We start from the raw sequence: 12,418 nt of genomic DNA, 5'->3' as shown, positions 1-12,418 counted from the left end.
TAAAAGTGGTCCTTAAAAAAAATCAAGTCAAATGATGTCAGTCATCAATGCAATGTCATTCAATAGCTTCATGTCACTCAGCCAATGTGATCATGTTGACTACAACCTCTGTCCTCCTTCCTAACCTCCCTAGCTCTTTCTGAATTCTGCTTTTAATCAAAGCAGCCTCTATTGTAAATTCCAAAATAGTTCTCTGAAATGTACCCACCTCGAATCCTTGAAATGTATGAGCTTTAAGAGTCACGAAAGAATCTGCTTATCCTAGGTTAACTGGTTGAAAACTGCAATCCTACATATACTTATCAAATAAAAGCAAGAGTTTTTTGAGAGAGACACACAAAGAAAAAGGCCATGTGAAGACCCAGGCAGAAATTGGAGTGATGTGGCTGTGAGCCAAAGAATACCTACCTGTACCTTGCAAAATCTGATAGAAGGGAATGGAATTTCCACCAGAGTCTCCAGAAGGAAATTGGCCCAAAGCCTTGATTTCAGAACTAGAGCCTCTGGAAATGAAACAGAATGAATTCCTTTTGCTTTAAGCCACCTTATTTGTGGTAATTTGTTACAGCAGCAACCAGAAAGTAATTCAGCCTCTTCACTGCTTTAGACATATTGGCCTCTGAGCTTTTCCAAAGAAAATAATTAAATTATTTATATATTAATACTTTTTAAAATTTTTATTTAAAATATAATAATTGTATACAGGTCATGTTACAGACTGGCTATGTTTCTTTGTATGTGACTGGGATCCTTGATGAATAGCACCTAATGGTAATAATAATAATACTTTAATGGCCAATAACAGTATAGTGTAATACTGTAATAACAATACCTCTGAATTGCATTAAGAAGTTACAGAAACTATTGTGTTCTTTCTTTTCATTCAAAGAAATAGAACGTAAAAACAAATTGTACAAAAAGTTTAGATAAGAGGAGAATTTCAAAAAAGAATGTTAAAGATTTACATTCACCTAATGTTGTATCAACCCTAGGCTAATAAGAATGTTACACTTATTTTGACTTTCTAACCAAATCAAAAATAACCTCTCCATTCAATAATTAATCTACTATGCTCCTTAGTAATAATTGATATTTTCTCTGGAGCACTGCCTTTCACATATTCCATTATTCTCACTTTATCCCTTAATTTTTCCCATTGCTGAGTGACTGAAGCCTTGTATTTTCCCAATGAATGGATGGTGTCCAGCATTTCTCCGAATGCTTAATTATGTCTACTTTCATTTTCATTGTAAGCACCTTTCTTTTCTCATCACAGAAGGCTCACCTGGACTTGCACTGGACTTTTGCTTTGGAGACATGATGATAAGGATAAATAAAGATTCACCAAATTGCTTGTTAAGACAAGTACAACTGTATGAACAATTAGACTAGCATTAGGTTAAAGACACTGTGCCATTTTTGTTTATATGCAAGAAAGAAATTAGTTCCCAAATTATTAATTTAATTATTTAATTATAAATTATTCTTATGGGGAGCCTTGGAAGCCTGCTCGTAAGTATAAAAGTCAGGTCGTCTATAAACCAGGGACTGCCTACATATTTGCAAGGTAAAATGTGATGTTTGAGTCACGCTGACATTGTGGAAGGATCAAATAAAGCAAATTAGCATGTTCATCATCTCAAATCTTATTTATATATTTTGTTTGTGGGGAGAACATTTAAAATTCTGTTAGCTATTCTGAAATTTTCACTACATTGTTACTTACAGTCACTTTGATGTGCTGTAGAATGCTAGACTTATTTCTCCTCTCAAACTGTAACTTGGTCTCCACTGACCAACAATACCCCTTCCCCAGACCAGTCACCCCAGTCTCTGGTAACCACCATTCCACTCTACTTCTGTGAGTCCAGCTGACTTTTCCTTCCCACCTGTGACGTGAATTCATATGGGATTTGTCTCTGTGTGCCTGACTTATCTCACTTAGCATGTTGTACTCTGGATTCATCCATGTCTACATTTTCTTTGAAGAACTTTAGGCACATTCCAGGCACAGGGAAATTGCATTTCCAGTCTTTTGTGATGGTAACAGTCTCTGAGAGATACAAATGGCTTCTCAGGGTCTTCCCTGAAGTGCCACTTACTGGGGAAGCCCATCCTGATGATACCATTTAAAACTGCAACTCCCAGCACTCCCTTCCTCCTCTGCCTTATTTCTCCCCATAGCATCTTCGTACACTTTGTTTTATTATGAGTGTGTTTATCATCCATCTCCTTCAATGACAGCAAAAGCTCAGGGAGGGTGGGGACTGGATCTCCTTTATTCACCCCTGGATCCCCAGTTCCTGTGGCATGGAAATCACTGGAAATACGTCTAAGGAACGTGTGTGTGCATGAGTGAATGAAGGCACCAGGGAGGGTGTTGGAATCCTCATCATAGTGTGGTCTTTTTTGCTTTTAAATTAGATCGGTGTTCTGAAACTTTTATTTCATGTTGCCATTTTACTAGGCTTTTTCTTCTTTTAACAGTTTTATTCTCTTAACATAGTCCATTTTCTTTTAGTGATCTTATGCAAATAAAATTGTAATGCTTTGGTTATGAGTTGCCATATTTTATTATTCCAAAGCTTGTTTTTCATTTTCTATATATTGTACATTTTATTTTTAATCTGATTTTTAATGAATAGTGCATCTTTTTACTTTGAGTCTTTTAACTCTAACATTCTACTTACTACTAACTTTATTTTACGTCTTGGTTTACACTTGATCCAAATTACTAGTGGTATACTGGTGAGGGGCATGGATTCTGGGATGATTGCATGCATGCTTGAATCACATTTTTGATACTTACTAGAAATAGGGCTTTAGGGAAGTTACCTATTTATTTCCTTTTTTTTTTTTTGGCCTATAAAATGGTAAAAATAATAATTCCCCACCTATAGGGTCCCTGAAAACATATTAAAAAATTCAGCGCCTATAGCTCAAGCAGCTAAGGTGCCAGCCACATACACCAGAGCTGGCAGATTCGAATCCAGCCCATGCCTGCCAAACAACAATGACAACTACAACCAAAATATAATCTGTATTCCCAGCTACTTGGAAGCCTGAGGCAAGAAAATCCCTTAAGCCCAGGAATTGGATGTTGCTGTGAGCTATGATGCCACAGCACTCTACCCAGGGCAACAGCTTGAGGCTCTGTCTCAAAAACAAACAAACAAAAAAACCCTAAAAGCCACTGATCAACATACTAAAAAATTGAATACTGTTAAGTTTCACTAACAGTGCCTGGCTTAGAGAATATCTCAAAAAAAGATTAAGTTCCAAAGTATTTTTATTACATGATTTTTATGTCTAATTGTTTCTTATTTATTTAATTATGGCAAACACACAGCATGTGCATATAGTAAACATCCAAACTACCAAATTTTTAAAAGACTGATTTATTTGAGGGATCTTTAAATATAAAATACTTGTAAACAACACAGCTCCCTTATTCACTTTTATTCCTTCAATATGGTCTGTAGCCTCAGATGTGTATACATGCATTTGGAAATATCATTAACATTAGGTTTTCAAAACAAGAACATCTGCATTGTGTACTCCATAATAAAAAAAAAAAGAAAGAAGTGGGAAAAGCATTTTAAATCATGAAGTGAACTGCCCTAAAGGCTAAAATTGGTGCCAACTTAATAAGCCCACTATGGTCTATGAAATATTTGCACTCTGTATGACAGCCTACAGTAAAAACCTGTGGTACGTTTTCAATTGGATAAAAGGAAAACCAGAATATATTGGAATGAGGCCACATTTATCTAAATCAGCAGAGACATTTCCTACTGCAGTGACCTTCATTGTTTTGAGGACTAGAGCAGCATCGAGAAACATGTTGTTTTTTTTTTCCTTAAATATGTAAAATACCCTGAAAGGATCTCTCTTGATCTAGATTTTGTCCTATGATCAAGTATTCAGGAACTTATTGTAAGGGTTTCATATGCTTGAAGTTATACATTTCTCTCTACCATCACAAGCTAATATTACATTTTATAGAAATGCTAACATTCTCTCAGAAATGTCACATCCCTTTCCTTAATGTTCATCACTCAAAAAACAGCTCTTTAAAAACCCATTGTGCTGGTATCTACAGAGAGGAATATTCTCAAGATGACTGGAATCAATCAATATAATGGAAAACCTAATGTTTAACATCTGTACACATACCTATCTATGGTACAAAGTAAAGAGTATAGCTAATTTTTCTTTTTTATGAAAGAGACATTGGGCTGAATTTGTCATCTCTTTGTTTATTGCAGACTCCAGCGCAATGGTTAAGATCCTACAGAACGGTCCTGCAGAGCATTTGTAATGATTAATACAATTACTTTTTTCAAGTTGCCAAACTTTTAAATATGCTAATTTAAACTATGAGCAATTAAGTTAAAAGTAGTAAAATATTCTTTTTTTTTTTTTTTTGTAGAGACAGAGTCTCACTGTACCGCCCTCGGGTAGAGTGCCGTGGCATCACACGGCTCACAGCAACCTCTTAACTCTTGGGCTTACGCGATTCTCTTGCCTCAGCCTCCCGAGCAGCTGGGACTACAGGCGCCCGCCACAACGCCCGGCTTATTTTTTGGTTGCAGTTTGGCCGGGGCTGGGTTTGAACCCGCCACCCTCGGCATATGGGGCTGGCGCCCTACTCACTGAGCCACAGGCGCCGCCTAAAATATTCTTTTTAAATTGGAAGGAGAAATATGGAGTTAACTTTATCATAGTTTCTCCCATCTTTCAGTTTGGCAAAATCAATTTTCCTGAATTTTCTGTCAAATTGTTATCACTTGATAATTAAAATAGATATATGTCCTTTTATTCTTACAACTTACATGTGTGTGCATATGTGTGTGTGTATAAGTATATATGCTATGAATAAAATAAAGGCATCTCATATACCTGGTTACATTTCCCTAGCATTTATATACCAATATTAAAATGCCCACTGGGTTACATGAAATGATTTACTGAAGAATAATTTAAAATACCGAGTATGTTCCTATAATTTGAAAAAACAAAACAAACAAACAAAAAACCCATTAATCATCCATACCATTTGCTTATCTATAGATCTTATTCTTTTTATTTATTTATTTATTTATTTATTGAGCCAGAGTCTCACTTTGTCACTTGGATAGAGTGCTATGGCATTATCATAGCTCACAGTTCCTAAAAAAAAGTGAACCTCTTGACTCAGCCTCCTCGCCCCACCCCCAGGAGCTGGAACTACAGGCTCCTGCCACAATACCTGGCTAGTTTTTTTTATTTTTAGTAGAGTCAGGGTTTCACTCTTGCTCAGGGTGGTCTCAAACTTCTGAGCTCAAGTGATGCTCCCACCTTGGCCTCTCAGAGTGCTAGAATTACAGGCGTGAGCCACCTCACCCTATAGCTCTTCTTATGCATAATTTGACAAGGAGCTATGATTAGAGACATGGCCTGAATGACCTTTATTCTTTAAAATGTGACCCATCTGGTTCTGCATTTTTGACTAACATAGCTTCACATGGGGCGACTTTATTTATGGCATTATCGCTGGCTTAGCAAATTATTCTGTAATCTAGTATGGTATTCAAGAAAAGAATAAAGAACTGCTAAGATTTAGAAAAATGCCTTGAGTGTAGCATAATTCTTAGTTGGCAGGTGTCATACTGGTGTAGCATTTGGTAGTATGGGGGATATTGGAAACATATGAAGCATTTAGAACACAGTGATAACTAAGGCTTCCAAATTATACTTTAAAGAAGTTTCACTATTTTGGGTTTGTTTATAAATAAAATTATGACTATTCATTCTTTCAAAAATATTTGTTGATTACCTATTTTGTGCTAAAATCTGTTCTAGGAATTGGGCTTCATAAGAGAAGAAAATATGGCATAGAAAAGAAAGCAAAATGTTAGCTGAATGAAGCTACCCTCTTGGATGGAGTGAATAGACAATAAAAGTAACCAATATATACTGTATTAGAAAATAATACCCACTATTGAAAATAGTGGGGGAAAAAAGAGCAGTATAAGGAGGATGATGTGTATGGGGTTGGGGTGGCCATGTGGCGATTTTAAATAAGGGCTCATTGAGAGGTGACATCCCAGGAAAGACCTGAAAGAGGCACATGGGAGTTGGCAGGGCAGTTATCCAAAGTACAGATGTTGAGGCCAAGAATAGATGTGAAGGGCAAGGTCAGAGAGGCGGCAAATGCCGCAGGTGAAGACCATTTAGGGCTTTGTCTATCACCCTAAGGATGTTAGCTTTTTCTTTTGGAGAACTGAGAAGTCATTGCAGAGTTTTGATCTAAAAAGTAACACGATCTGACATATTTTCACAGGATTACTGTGGCTACTGTTTTGAGAATAGAACATAGTTAGAAAACCATAGGAACAGGGAGAATGGTAGGGCAACAATGACACTAATCCAGGTGAGAGATAATATTGCCAGGGCCAGGGTGGCAGCAGCAAAAGAGATGAGAATGATGACAATATTATTCCCTGATGGATTGGATGTGAGCAAGAGAAAAATAAAGTAAAAAATGACTTGCCAATCGTTGGAGGAATTGACTGTTAGGAGCAAAACTGAGCTGGAGAGTGCTGAGCTGCCTGGTGTCAGAGTAATTGATTAAGACCTGGGATCAAAACGAAGGCAACAATCAAGTCTTTCATCTCTGCAATAGCAGGGCAAGAGGCACAACAGGAGAAAGTGCTTGTTCTCAACGTTTATTCTTTCCCAACAGAATGGCTCCAGGCAAGGGTCGAATGAATCAGCACACTTGAGGAACATCTCATAGCTAAGGGAGCTTCAAACAAAAATCTGTCATTTTGTGGAAACAGAAGCCCAGGAAAGGGGAAAAAATAGGGTTAGGAGTGGGAAAGTACTAAGTACTGAGTCAGGGTAAAGAAATGTGTCTTTTAGGTTTTTCTCCAGCCCCCAGTAGAATAGGTGCAGGAACATATTGGTCCAGGAGGCTCTGATAAAGTGGGCTCTGAATGAAGGTGACTGGGCTAGGAATGCAGATATGAATGAGAGCCTGGGTGGCCAGGGGCCTGAATCTTTGGCTGCCCCGCTCCTCAGAGATTGCAGCACACTGGTTGTGCCCCAGGTGTGGTGGGAGGGCAGCTGTCCTCCATGAGTCCCACCAAGCCAAGCTTTTGCAATTGCCTAAGGCCTGGAAGATCACACATAGATTTTTTTTTTTTTTTTTGTAGAGACAGAGTCTCACTGTACCGCCCTCGGTAGAGTGCCGTGGCGTCACACGGCTCACAGCAACCTCTAACTCTTGGGCTTACGTGATTCTCTTGCCTCAGCCTCCCGAGCAGCTGGGACTACAGGCGCCTGCCACAATGCCCGGCTATTTTTTTGTTGCAGTTTGGCTGGGGCTGGGTTTGAACCCACCACCTTCAGCATATGGAGCCAGCCCCCTACTCACTGAGCCACAGGCGCCGCCCAACACACATAGATTTTTTTTGTCTACGAGACAGACTCCACATGGACATAACCTGATATAAGGCAAACTGTAAGTTTGAAAAATGTTTTAGAGATGATGGGGCAATTCAGTTTGAATATGTTCTATCTCCCATAAAAAACAACCCCTAAATCTCACATTTTAAAGATTAATTTTTTTCTCATACTTCATATCCATTTACTTTCTTAATTTATTATTTGTTTTTATTAGTTTACTATTGTTCTCCTCATATCCAAAGGTATTTTAATTCCAGAAAATCCAAAAATGTATACTTTTTATACCATTTTGGAGCCACATGGGTATTTTTTCCTTTTAGTAAAAATACTGTCAATAGGTAAACTAAATTAAACCCTAACAACCAGATGCGTGGCAAAACTCCCAGTGCAGCCAACATTCTGGCCTCCAGAAGCATTTGAGATAACTGAGGAAAATATATTGTGTAGAGGCAGAGACAGTAAACTGGAAGCTAGAAGACACAATTCTGGTTTCTGCACTGATCTACAACATACGATTCAATTGTGGGTCATTTTAAAACCTTGACCTTAGAAAGATGTGTAATTTTTAACATCATTAATCAACTAAGAATCTTACAATTGAAAGTGACATACAGCCAAATCCAAACTATGTTAGTTCAAAATGGAATTTAGTTTTCCCCCAAATTACAAAGTTCAGCATCTGGGGGGCCTCTTGGGGCAGTGGTGGAGGAGAGCTCAGCAGCAGCAAATTCACCTTGTTTTCCTTTTCGACTAGATCTCCCTTGCATACCAAGAACTTCACATCTTACTTCTTTATAATCTTAAAAAAACAGTAGAAAAAAAAAGAGGGCTTTTCCCCTCATCAGGAAATAGGACAACAATCCTGAAGCTGGCTCTTGCTATCACAAAACGTGCAGCTGGCTGGTTAAGTCACTCTGGCCAGATACATGGCTTAAACCAATTAATTATCTTCCTTTTCTTGAGACGAGGAGTTTAGCTACTCAAACACATGTGCTGCTAGTAGACAGGCAAATTTCTCAAAGGAAACATGCAATTCTTCTTTAGTGAAAAAAAGTGATTGCAGATCTTGGGAGGTGAAAGGGATGTTATTTGGCAAAAAATTACCAGATGCTCTTTATTTATAAAATAAGGGGTTTATACTAGATGATTTCAATGTTGTCTTGCAGTTCAACACTGTTTTGCAAGTCCTTAAGTCGTTTTGCGTTGTGAGCCTCCAGGTCTTTTTTACAGGTAAGAGTCTTGCAGCTAGGAGGACTCTGGTGAAATTAGGGACATTGTACAAATACAAGTTTAAAACATCATACTATCGTTAAAACAACCTCTGAGGGTTTTTTACTTTCTCAGTGAGAAGCTAAGCTGCAAATCTTTCCTTCTTATGATATTAAAAGGTAATTTAGTCTTGATTTTTATGGATGTATATATCATTGATGCATTTATTATATTTGGTAGTTTTACGATATGGAATTTTTAAATAAATGTGCATCAAAGATACTATTAAACTTATGGGATAAACTAATTCATGATGTTGCTGCCTAATAAAGTTACCTTTAATTCATGTTTTATATTTTAATTTTATTATTTATAACTTATGACTTGATATGGACAGATAATATTTACATCCCTCCAATGCAACTTTTAATATAGTATTGATACAGGGCAAGTGCACCCAGCTTGGACAGGGCCAGCCACCCGGGAGGAACTGCCAGGCCATCTCTGCCCTAGTGTTGGTGCAGCGGGCAAGGTGAGGAGAAAGCTGGAGAACCAACTGCAACAGAGAGGGCGAGCGGGAAGCCCCACCCACGCTCCCGGGTCCCTAGAATATGAGGGAGACCATGGCACAGTGTGTGCTGCTGCAGGTGTCAACCCCAGAACCACCCTTGGACCTAGAGAGCCGTCCTCTGGCTGCAGTACTGCCCTGTGAGCATTTCACATGCCTAAGGGTGATACAGGTTTCCCCTATTCAGTGATGAACAGGAAGCCCTCATTTCCTAGGCCTGGACAATTTCATGTATGGACTGTATCCATTCATTAATGTGTTCATTCACCTTGCCCCTACCGGAAGGGACTGTGTTCATTCATTGATGTACTCATTCACCTTAGCCCAGCACAAGGGATTGTATCCATTCATTTGTTACCAAGTCCTGGCCAAACATAACTACAAAGGACCCATATGACTATATATATATATATATATCCTTAGACAAAGAACCCAGGCAGAGAGGAGATTTTCTGACTTGGGTTTTCACCTCTTCCAGAAGCTCTGGTGCTTTCTCTGTATTCTTTCCTGTAAAATATATCCTGTCTTACCATTGATTTATGGTCTGTTGATTCATTCTTTGAATCCCTTAGATCAAGGACCTACTGAAGAAGAAATTCTGGTAACATTATCATCCATTTTAATTATTTCACTACAGGATTATCTATTACTTTTTCAAGCCATCGTGCTTATTTTTTTCAAGGGGTGAACTAACTTTCATTTTGTTCTGGTTTGGCAATAGATAACAGACAAGAGTAATTATCAGTTTCAAAATAAGGGTACCAATTCTTGACCTAAGTATTACAACTATGACTGAAAGTGATTGTACTGAATGAAACTTAAAACAATAGAATGCTTAAATTTGCAAATAATGTGGTTTATTATAATGACACTTATAATAGCAATTAAAATGGTTAACCTCAGACATGCCTGCACTATTGGGATAAAATGAACATTTTCAGATGAAATGAAATGATCGTGAGTTTATGGAGATTTTAAATTTTTGAATTTAACAACTTAACAATTGCTTATCAATCAAGTTAACTTGTTAATAAATTTGACCTATGAACTTTCACTGTATGATGAAGAATTTACTATCAGCTTTCTCAAGTTACCATTTCTTGTACCAAGAGCAACTATTTAGTTTTGGGGTTTTGTTTGTTTTTAGCCAAACCAGTTAACTAGTGGCCGTTCACTGATCTAAGCAAGTCCTGCTCCTGAATTTTCCCTCCTGCCAAGCACTTCCCTCATGGAGAGAATATTTGACCACCCACATTTACTTGTCCCTGTCCAGGCAGTGCATATCTCTTAAACATGCCTGTTATCCACTTTTCCCATTAACTAATACTCAGTGTTATCTCTGATTTAGGCCACAAGTTCGGAGAGGGGTCAGTTCATTGTCTCGCGGTGAGTGGTGGCAGACAAGTTAAGGAATTAAAGTGTCATTCAGTGAGATAAGATACTGTGACAGAAAAGAGCAGGTAAGTGAAAATGTCTTTCAGTGCTAATGGAGCATGGATCCTTTGAAAACAGGGGAGATAAATGTGGATTCATATAATTTCAATCATAGGTATCGTCTCCCATAATGAACAATATATTCATTTTATACACTAAAGAAATATTGAGATGCCTGACATACACAGGAGAGAAAAGCTATTTATTTATTTATTTGTTTGTTTTCGAAACAAAGTCTCATTGTGTTGCCTTAGGCTAGAATGCAGTGGCATCAGCCTAGCTCAAAGCAACCTCAAACTCCTGGTTTCAACCAATCCACCCACCTAGCCTCCTATGCAGCTGGAACTACAGGGGCCCACCATAATGCCCAGCTAATTTTTGTATTTTAGGAGAGATGGGATCTGGAACTGGTCTTATTCAGGCTGGTCTGGAACTCCTAAGCTCAAGTGATCTTCCCACCTTGGCCTCCCAGAGTGCTAGGATTACAGGTGTGAGCCACCTGGCCCAGGTGATAGAGAAAAGCTTTTTATAATACTATGATAATCCCTTGATTTAAAAATGATACACAGAGATTATACATTTTACTTCTCATCCATTATAAACAAATATTGATTTTAATGAGTCAATACCTACATTTCACAGAGAATAATCGTAGACATCCTAGTTAAATTTCTAAATTTAATCTTATTTGATATTGTTGAATGAAACAAAAATTTGGTCTTTTGAAGCCTCAGCAAAAGTTCTATGAAACAAACTACAATCTAAATTAATGGCAAATAAATAGAAAGCCTAACTTAAGAATTTGCCTTTGAAACAAAGAACTGGGTCTCAGAATTTCATAGCAGCTGAGCTTTAGTCAATGACAGGCACCAACTGGTCAGACCACCTTCAATTAAGACTGAGCTTCATCCAGTAGCCTCTTCCTGTACCTCACTTCCGTTTTGTGTATGTCACTTCCTTGTCCCAGGCCATACAACCTGCAAACACAGAATTCTGGGCTACTTTTATTCCGGACTGTTGCCCATTTGAGAAGGCAGCTGAAACACATTCTTCTTATTAAAGAATCGCAAAAATGGAAAAATAAATATCCAATGTACTCCATACTAATAGAAATCAATACATAAACAATTACATGTTCCTAATAACAATAAAACATTATTATAGTCCAGTTTGGGGATAGAGTGAAGCGGAAGGGGGTAGGGGGAAGGACATATGGCGGAAGGAGGGAGGGCATGAGGCGGGATCTCACCTGCCGTGCACATTGTGTATCACGCCTGCTAGGGGAGGGGCTCTTCTACAAATGGAACTTTACCCTGGAAGTGAGAATGATGTAACCTAAATATTACACCTTCATATTAATTTGAATAAAGTTTTAAAAAATAAAAAAAAATAAAAAGATCTGCAATACTGAACTTGTAATTTTGTTTATAATATGATAGATTCGTATGAGTTCATAAAGATAATTATTCTACTAAAGTTAATTGAAGAGATATTGTATATAGTTTCCCCCTCCCCCTAAATTGTCTAAGTTGTGGCTATTGAACACTTGGAATGTGGCTAACCTAAACTGAGATGTGCTGTAAGTATAAAATATACAATAGATTTAGAAGTACCAAAAATGGAAAATATCTTATTAATCACTTTTATATTGATTACATGTTGAATAGATAACATTTTGAATATGTTGAGTTAAATAAAATATGATTGCTATAATTCATTTCACCTATTTCTTTTTACTGTCTAAAATGTGGCTGC

The 12,418-nt window shown here is 37.6% G+C and overlaps 1 pseudogene; it reads right to left on the bottom strand.

Annotated features, from left to right (window-relative positions):
* Positions 1-11,925, bottom strand: part of LOC128590306 (protein ZBED8-like) — a 179,764-nt pseudogene extending 167,839 nt beyond the window's left edge.
* Between the last annotated feature and the right edge of the window lie 493 nt (positions 11,926-12,418).

Source organism: Nycticebus coucang, chromosome 1 (genome assembly GCF_027406575.1).
Source record: "Nycticebus coucang isolate mNycCou1 chromosome 1, mNycCou1.pri, whole genome shotgun sequence".
Taxonomy (NCBI): domain Eukaryota; kingdom Metazoa; phylum Chordata; class Mammalia; order Primates; family Lorisidae; genus Nycticebus; species Nycticebus coucang.
The sequence above is the reverse complement of the archived record's forward strand: the minus strand, read 5'-3'. Positions and strand labels throughout refer to the sequence as shown.